This window comes from Diadema antillarum, unplaced genomic scaffold, assembly GCF_040938485.1.
Source record: "Diadema antillarum isolate AM-2024a unplaced genomic scaffold, OU_Dant_1.0 scf00000040, whole genome shotgun sequence".
NCBI classification, from domain to species: Eukaryota; Metazoa; Echinodermata; class Echinoidea; order Diadematoida; family Diadematidae; genus Diadema; species Diadema antillarum.
In genome coordinates, this window is record NW_027270929.1 from 156,315 (window position 1) to 166,406 (window position 10,092).

Consider the following 10,092-nt stretch of genomic DNA (forward strand, 5'->3'; position numbering starts at 1 on the left):
TGTACCGGATGAATTTCAATATTTCTTTCAAATTTAATTATAAAAATGGAAGCTCAATGCTTGCTCAATCTCGGCGAACTTACTGTCTCTTTACTCCACGAACTGACGAACTGATCGATGTCCAATAGATAAATCAGAGTAGCAGACTGATGCAGTTCCAGCATGCAGTGATAATCGGACCTGGAGCAAAACTAAATTGACAGTATACGTTGCAGTACACTCACAGCATCAACGAGGTATACTAGTGCCTTCTCCCTTGCCGCTGTCAGCTCTTTCTCGCGTTGATCTCTTCACAGATCAAACAGTTCACAGAGAATGAAGAAAAGTATGCCCATCTTCCGCCTATAAAGATTTAACAACCAAACAACAGGTCAGTACTTCACCTTATCCTAACGCTAACTGATTTTATGAACTACCGAATAAATCCATGATTACGTTTGTACAAACACGGGTGAAAATATGGACTCACCCTCTCATATAGCCCTACCGACATACCATGTATAGGAAGCCCTCCATAAAACAAATTAAAAAAAATACTTGGGAAAAATTCAACCAATGATATCTCGCAGGGATTCATTGCCCAGCAGTAAAGTTCAAGCAACTCGCAAATGTATGATTAATGCACGGTAAACAAGTCCCACTAAGGTCCCACGACATGCCTTTGAAGACAAAATTGGTATAGACGGACGCAGATTCCGAGAGGGGTTTCAGACGGGAACAAAAGTGACCTTTCCTCTTCTCCACAAGTTGCACCAGTCTCCACTTTTCATTTCCGTCTGTCTATTCGTCTGTGCATCTGCCTGTCTGTCACTCTCTCTTAAGAAGTTATAAACGCTTCACCTAAAGTAACCTAACAGACAACTGCAGAGACTTGAACAACTGTCACGGGTGACACGGAATGGGGTAGATATCGAAGAGCCACAATCAGTGGGGACTGCAGCCCTCTCTGTTATTTATTACTCCTAAACTAAAAAAAAAAACGTTCTGTGGCTTTTGCTTCATGCTCTCTAAAAATAACGAAAACTGGTGTAAAAGTTAGACTTGGCACCACGTCATGTACCCAAACACGCGCACACCAACATGATAACGCACACATGATAAGTATATTGTAATGGTTATCCATTAATGTAGAATTCTTATGTACATGAACATGGTGACTGATCGTGTGGCTGTAGTGCATTTATGATAAGATTTGGGATTGGTCGCGAATTGGTATCACGCGCATTCACTGATTTCGTTATAGTTTACGGTCGTGAACAACGCCATTTGATTCCTTGGAAAGCCTGTGTTAAACAAAATAATATGTTATAAATCAATGTTATACACTCAATTTCTATAGCAAACGATACATGCTCTTCAATGCACCTCTGGCCAACATACGGTCCAAATGCATATTTTGCTCTCGTCCAATTCAATTCAACCGAGGCCATACTACTCTTAGGATGATTATGCATTCGTCGTGCATAATCTCGTACATAATGTGTATGTATTCAAGATCATTTTACGGTTTATCCTCGATATGCATTTGGACAGATCAGTGACAAATGGGTTTACTGCATGATTTAGGAGTGTAGTGAGCGTTCGTGCACCAAAGCCGTGAACTTGTGCACGGAAGTCTTATATTAATTCATACGTCGTAGGCACACTATAAATCGTGCAACAAATGGTGAACTCTGTAATTTTTCTTTTGAAAGATTACATGCATTGCAACCACATATTATTAGGCTTTTATTGATATCTTTGTTGTTATAACAATCCAGTTGCTGTATATTCTAGTATTGTGTATTCAAGGTCATTCGCAATTCTTATCGCATGATACATGTAGATGCACACTTTAACACGTGTGCGTTGTAAAATACATACATAAAAGAACAAAACAAAGTCGCTAAGAGCGGTTGTATGTGTGTTTGCACTTTATGTGCTCTTGTGATATACTGTAGGAACTTTGTCCGAGGCAAAGTTCATGTATATTCCTGGACGTACAATTTGTGATACCGGCTGAAACAGATCACGGGAAAGTCGAATGATATCTGACAAATTAATTACAAGGAAATTATCACTACAATGTGATGTAACATGATTTCAGCTGGCACTTAAAAGAATCGTCTTAACCACGTGATTTGAAGCCTGGGGCTTAAGGCTTCTCATGTTGTGAAATATAAATGTCATGTATACCACTGGCCTATCTTAATTATCTACAATAACTGTTATATTATAGATCAAAGAAGAATGTAATCGTAATAACGAGAGATTACATATCTGATAATGTACTTTAATGGAAAAAGTGCAGGATTAATGCTTCCTTCATCTGTATGTGTGCATGGGATTTTTTTTTTTTTTTTTTTTGCATTTGACCTTACAGTCATAGAACCTACATACAGAAGTTTCAGGGGCAAGAAGGAATCCATAATTTAGGTGTTTTAAGGACGGACATTCGATTTGCATAACTGCCTCCTTCACTCAGAACTTTTCTGACTTTTGTTGTAGCTTTAGATTTCAGTATTTCCGTTCGAATACTTTATATCCCGTTTAAGGATCATCAAAAGCACACAGACCATGGATTCAAGAGGGCACTGTTGTATGGACGCATCTGCCATGTTTCGAACGTCGGAGTAACACGAATTGTACGGTATGTCGGAAGCACGTGTAGTAGCAAGTAAGTCAATCTCAGCTCGTTTCTTGACTATTGAACCTATACAGTGCACTCCCGTTATAACGAAATGCTCGGGACTGGCAGTTTTCTTTCGCTATAACGAAATTTCGTTATAACCGAACAAATATGATATATATAACGAAAACAAGGAAACCACGCATTGTATGAGTATTCAACAAACAGAATATGATATATTTTATCACGTATCAGGACAACTCCCCCGGAGGACTAGTCCCCCGGGGACTACTCCCACCTGACAGCTCCCCCGGAGGACCACTCCCCCGGAGGACGTCTCCCCCGGAGGACTACTCCCCCGGAGGACGTCTCCCCCGGGGGACAACTCCCCCGGGGGACGTCTCCCCCGGGGGACAACTCCCCCGGGGGACAACTCCCCCGGGGGACAACTCCCCCGGGGGACAACTCCCCCGGGGGACAACTCCCCCGGGGGACAACTCCCCCGGGGGACAACTCCCCCGGGCGGGGGACAACTCCCCCGGGGGACAACTCCCCCGGGGGACAACTCCCCCGGGGGACAACTCCCCCGGGGACGTCTCCTGGGGGACAATCCCATAACTGAACAGAGATGTTTCTTATTCGTGTCCTAGAAATTAAAATTGAATTCATCTGTGTAAAAACAGTATTCTTTTTATACAGAATTCAAATTAAAGTTAACGTTACCTAAGACACGTCCATCTTTATAACAAAGTTTTTGAAATCTCAGCACAAACTTTTTACTTTTGTACACGCTACATGTAATGTCCATTTTATCACTGAAAGTTGGTCAAGAGATAAACACATTGACGGAAACACGCTTTTAGGGGAGAGTTCAATCCTTAGCATGTACCTGTTATTCTTCATTATTTTATAATATTTTAAGAAGTCCATTCTTTGATGATTTTCCTTTTCTTTTTGCAATTCATGATTATGATAAGGAATATGTTAAATGAAAGAAAGATATTATTCAGAGGGGTGAAGGCTCAAATTTTTGATTTTCTTCAGTTTGTCTCCCTCTACAAAGGAATATGTTGTTAGAAATACCCTTTTAATGGGGTTATGATTTTCATCTTAGATTCTTATGATAGTTACTATCCTATATGTCACTGTCAGTAATACTTTATTGTGCAATTTTCGTTTGTTATGTTGACTGTGAATTTATCTGAACATCATTACAATTCTTAATGTCGGAGAAATAATTGACATAAAAAAATATGAATATTCTGTGCCTGAAAAGACTTGAACGTGTAAAAAGGTAATATCTTCCAACAGCCCTGGGAAAGCACACCCGCACGACCAACACAAATCTCTCAACCACAAAGATGGGATGATTCGAGTTTCAATTAATTGAAAATTGAGTTTTGTTTCACACAGTTTTATTTGATAACGTTTGAACATGGAAAACAAAAACAAAACAAAAAATGTCTAGTGTAAGAGTAATTGAAGTTAGTATGCAAACAACACTTTTGCACCTAATGGTATACCGGAGATTGTGGTATCAGATAATGGTACACAGTTTACAAGTGACCAGTTCAAAGAGTTTGCTTGTCAGTACCAATTCAAGCATGACAATTGTCACGTCTTCATCACTTTCTACATAGCAATGGGAAAGTTGAAAAGACAGTACAAATCGCAATGTCTAATGAAAAAGGCAATGAGAGATGGAACAGATCCAGGTTTGGCATTTCTTGACTATCGGAACACACCGATCGATGGGCTAGATGCTAGTCCTGCACAATTGTTGATGCAGAGGAGGACAAGGACCACCCTGCCAACAGCTAGTCAGCTGCTGAAACCAAAAGTTATAAAGAATGTGCAAACAAAGCTGACCAAGAAACAACAGTGCAGTAAAATTACTTTGATCGAAGCGAAAAGCGTTGTTGTTTCAAAGACAAAGTTTCCAAGAAGTTGCATAGTGGAATGTGAAGGAAAAATGCTCCTGTCAAAACAGAATTGACATCAGAAGAGGTACAGCGGAAAACAATCCTTAATGCAACAAAGCTAGATGATTCAACATAATATCGTATCACAAGATCAGGTCAAAAATATGGACCAGTGTAAAAACTTATCTATTTTATAGGATAGATACCGGAATTTGACGGGAAATGAAATGACAATGATCACGGGATTGTGATAATGTTTAGATGTTGAACTATTCATCTGGAGAGTAGAGTTGGTTACATTTTGAGTGCAATAAAAGTGTTTCATCTAACTAATCAAAAGTAACAGCTTTGTCGATTATTATAAGAGAAAAAATGATTAACGTTTCTTCAAAGACAAAGATAACACATTTCTAAAAGTGAACAAAAGTACAGTTTACAAAACAATCACAAGTATTCCTCCAAGTGTGAAGAGCGAGACTGAACTTACGTCGTTATAAGAGTGCGTTGTAATGTGTCATACAAAGCCGTGATATCTCAATATTGAAGTGAAGTGTTATTCACTTTACAAGTATCAGTAATGTTTGTGTTTATAAGATGTGTTGCTATGATTACACATGTAGTAAAGTTAAATGTAAGATATAAGATATGGCAAGTCAAACACGCCCATACAAGACGTATTTCCATTATTACTCAAATAGGACAAGTATATTGTGTGAACAACGTATCAAATAATTGCCATGATAATCCTAAAAAGACAATGGCTTATTAATTAAGTTTCAGTGGTAGTTGATAAATGAAAAAAATCTGTGTGGAAAAGAGAAACTTTACTTTTCTAAAAAAAGGGAGATGCCAAATGTTTGAAATTAGTACAGTTTGAACGCAGAGACTAGTGCCTAGCTATGCAGCACCAACCAATCCCCACAGAGATGATGCTGTTGCTATGCTCTATAGTTACCCCTCTCGAGAAACCCCGGAGGTAGATGTACTACCTCAGCAAACTTCCTTACTTGCACCCAAGACCTAGAAGAATAAAAACATATCAACCTATCACCTGCGTGTTAACAAAATGTGCACATATACTTTTTGACCAGTGTCCGTTTCTTCCCTTGGGCATCCGGTGCAATCGATATCGCTAAAGCATTTGCATTATTCAAACTCGTCATGATTGTAATACAACAAATTACTGCCAAGATCGTGTGCTTATTCTGACTGATTAAAGAAACAACTAAGGAACTCTCTAAATTACAGGCTAAATATTACAGTCGTCATCCCTTGATATCTCTTAGAGATGGGCTAAAGAGGATGACATTTTCAGAACATGCTCATCACACCTTAGTTTGATGACTTTGTGCCTACTGACACCATTTTTGAAAAAAAAAAGAACGAAAAATGCGAAATCCAGGGTGCCCCGGCCGAAAAGCTGGTCGCCGTTTCGGCTTTAAAAAGACATTTCTGGTTATAACTCGGCTATTTTTTGGTCAATTGTGATGGTTTTGGTGTCTAACCCCATGTTTTGGGGGTCAAGGAAATGGATTATAATGATAATTTTAGTGTAAAACCTAATCTTCCACATGATACTAACCTTTTGCCCATATTTAGGCATAAAATTTCCTTGCCTTTTACCCCTACCCCAACTGCCATTTTTTGCATTTTTTTCTGTATTTTTTCAAGTAGTATTGACTACCATACTCTTAATAACAAGTTCTAGCTATCAATCTGGTGTTTTCTACCAACAATAGTACAGCAAGGGTTATGTTATACGTGTGTCATGCAGATACCGGTATGTGGCTGGTGCATTCAGGATGCATGGTAACTGTGCAACCAGTGCTAATACTGTTTCTGCATTATAGTGCCTAATGCCGGTTGGAAGATATTACCTTTTTACACGTTCAAGTCTTTTCAGGAACAGAATATTCATATTTTTTTCTGTCAATTATTTCTCCGACATTAAGAATTGTAATGATGTTCAGATAAATTCACAGTCAACATAGCAAACGAAAATTGCACAATGAAATTACTGACAGTGACATACAGGATAGTAACTATCATAAGAATCTAAGATAAAAATCATAACCCCATTAAAAGGGTATTTCTAACAACATATTCCTTTGTAGAGGGATACAAACTGAAGAAACTCAAAAACTTGAGCCTTCACCCCTCTGAATGATAGCTTTCTTTCATTTAACATATTCGTTATCATAATCATGAATTGCAAAAAGAAAAAGAAAATCATCAAAGAATGGACTTCTTAAAATATTATAAAATAATGAAGAATAACAGGTACATGCTAAGGAATGAACTCTCCCCTCAAAAGCGTGTATCCGTCAATGTGTTTATCTCTTGACCAATTTTCAGTGATAAAATGGACCTGCGTTTCTACTTTTTTCGACATTACATGTAGCGTGTACAATGGTAAAAACTTTGTGCTGAGATTTCAAAAACTTTGTTATAAAGATGGACGTGTCTTAGGTAACGCCAACTTTAATTTAAATTTTATTTAAAAAGAATACTGTTTTTAGACAGATGAATTTAATTCTAATTTCTAGGACACACACACACAAAAAAAATCTCTGTTCAGTATGGGATTGTCCCCCAGGAGACGTCCCCGGGGCAGTTGTCCTCCGGGGAGTTGTCCTCCGGGGAAGTTGTCCCCCGGGGGACCACTCCCCCGGGGGAGTGGTCCCCGGTTGAGTGGTCCTCCGGGGGAGTTGTCCCCCGGGGGAGTTGTCCTCCGGGGGAGTTGTCCCCCGGGGGAGTTGTCCTCCGGGGGAGTTGTCCCCCGGGGCAGTTGTCCCCCGGGGGAGTCGTCCCCCGGGGGAGTCGTCCTCCGGGGGAGACATCCTCCGGGGGAGTAGTCCTCCGGGGGAGACGTCCTCCGGGGGAGATGTCAGGTGGGAGTAGTCCCCGGGGGAGTTGTCCTCCGGGGGACAAGTCCTAGACCCATTTTATCATATTCTGTTTGTTGAATACTCATACACTGGAAAATTATGTGAAATGGGATGGTACCTTTTTAACTTAGTTTGAATATTACATTTAAAAGAGAGCATAAAGTTGTTTGTATTGTCTCGCATGTATAGAAAATGACAGTTTAGGATTCGGTTACAGTTCGCTATTCCAAAGGTTCGTTTCTTACTAATGTTCGTTACTCGGTAGGCTCCTTATACCGAAGTTTCGCCATTCCCGGGATTCCGAAGATTTGTTCATTTGGAGCTTCACTCTTCCGAAGATTCGTTATGAATTCCGAAAGTTCATAATTTAGATATAGATGTATCATTCGTTTTCCGAAGGTTCGTTGATTGGAAAATGAAATAAGGTTCGTCATACCGAAGCTATGTAAATCAAGAAATGAGCAAGGATCACTATTCCGAAGGTTCGTTGTTCCGAAGGTCAAATTTAATCCGAAAAAGAAATAATGTCTGTTATTCCGAAGAAGGTTTGGAAAAAAAAATGAGAAAAGTTAATCATTTCGAAGATTTATTATAAGGTTTGCAATTCCTCAGTTTTATTATTGGACTCACCTTTTTCACTTTTGGATTAACGAAATGTTTTTTTTAATGTTCCGATTAATGAATGTTTGGAATTCCAATCAATTTCGGACTAACGAACCGTCGTAATAAGAAACATATTTCTTTGTCGGATTAACGAACCTTATTTATAACGAACCTTTGGAAAAACGCCAAAATGTTCGTAATAACAAACCCTATTTCATATCCGAACTAACGGACATTTAGGTGTATCAGAATCTCTGTGTTTTGTAATAAAGGACCTTCGGAACAATAACACGAACCTTATTTGATTACAGATTATTGTATAACAACTAGTTCCGCTCGGAAACTGTGCGTGACGTGCGTGACACACGGAGCGAACGCACAATGATGTGAAGCGTTCGCCATGGAGAGCTCAACGCTCTAATGCTTGTTCCGCTACCTATTTTCGGAAGCGATCCGCATTTCGTTATAACGGAGCACATTTCCTTTGTTTTTCTTTGTCAGTGGAGCACGGAAAAGACTTCGTTATAACGAAAATTTCGCTATAACCGTGTTCGTTATCAAAGCGAATTTTGTACCATAGACTTTAGTGGCGATAATTTTGGGACCAGAAGTTTTACTTCGTTATAACGAAATTTCGTTATAACCGTGTTCGTTGTAACAGGAGTGCACAGTACATATGTATATGCAGAATGCAAGTAAAACAGGTCCGCAATCTTCTTCGATCAATAGTTGACTATCTTTACATCGTCGAGTTTCGTAGTGAAGATGGTGGCGAAAATCGATCACGTCATCCAGCAGCGCCCTGTTGAGTCCCGGGTCTCTCTCTCTCTCTCTGAATATGTATATATATATATATATATATATATATATATATACATATACACATACATATGATATATGTGTCTCTATATATGTGTATGTGTGTATATGTATATATATATATATATATATATATACATGTATATATATATATATATATATATATATATATATATATATTTATACACACACATAATTATATAGAGAGAGACCTATATAATATGCATATGTTTTATAGGCACTATATACATACACAAAGTAAGAGAAATCAGATTTGAGGCGGACGTTGCTCTCTATATATTTTCCCCTTTAGTCAAGCTTTCGGCCTGACATCATAGCCTTCATCAGGATCTATGGGCCATAAGTAGTTTGGTTGTTAGACGTCTTCCATCACAGCAGTGTGTACATTGCATAATCATGTACCATGTACAGACTTTTTGAGTCCTGTATTAAGCTATCTCTCCTGTGTGGTCAACGTAGGGAATGTGTGTCTTGACGTACGAATCAAAGCCAAAGTCTGACGTGTCTTTGATTTTCTCTCTCATTACATACATTAGATACATACTGTGTTTATGGATTCAGTTATTTTTCTCGAGAATATAGCATGCAACAGTTGCACGGTGCAATACAATGTACTACTGACAGTGTCAAAGCGTGACTTGTGCAGTTTGTTGGAAATCGTGTCAAATCAAAGCACGAAGACCAAAACTTATTCGTTTATTCAGCTGTCGCAAAGCTGGCAAGCAAATAATTACAATAAAGACAAAGCAAACAAACAATTCTTTAAAAAGAAACAAAATGAGGACAATATGATGAATTACAACTTATTTAATTACGGAACAACATGATAAAGAAAGACTTACTATTCGAACAATGACGAGGCTATGCGAGCAAAAGAATTACGGCAAACATAACTTTTTGCATGTATGTAAATATCAAAAGAATAAGAAATAAAGTGAAACTATAAAACGCAGTACGAGTCACATAATATGAAGAGTTAGATCGCAAAACGATTTCACTCTATTCTCGTCATTTTGAGACATCCTATTATGTGATTAAAGCTGCTCAGAAAAACCAACAAAATAATAAGATATTGATATAATACTGGAAAGGATTACTTTTGCTCAATTTGATGACAGACTTTAAAAAAAAATCAAATAGCGCTTAATCCGTTTTTTTTTCATCAAAATCTTCACATATTGAGCAGGGGAAGAAATTCAGTAGATGAAAATGAGGAAGAAGTGCAGAGAAA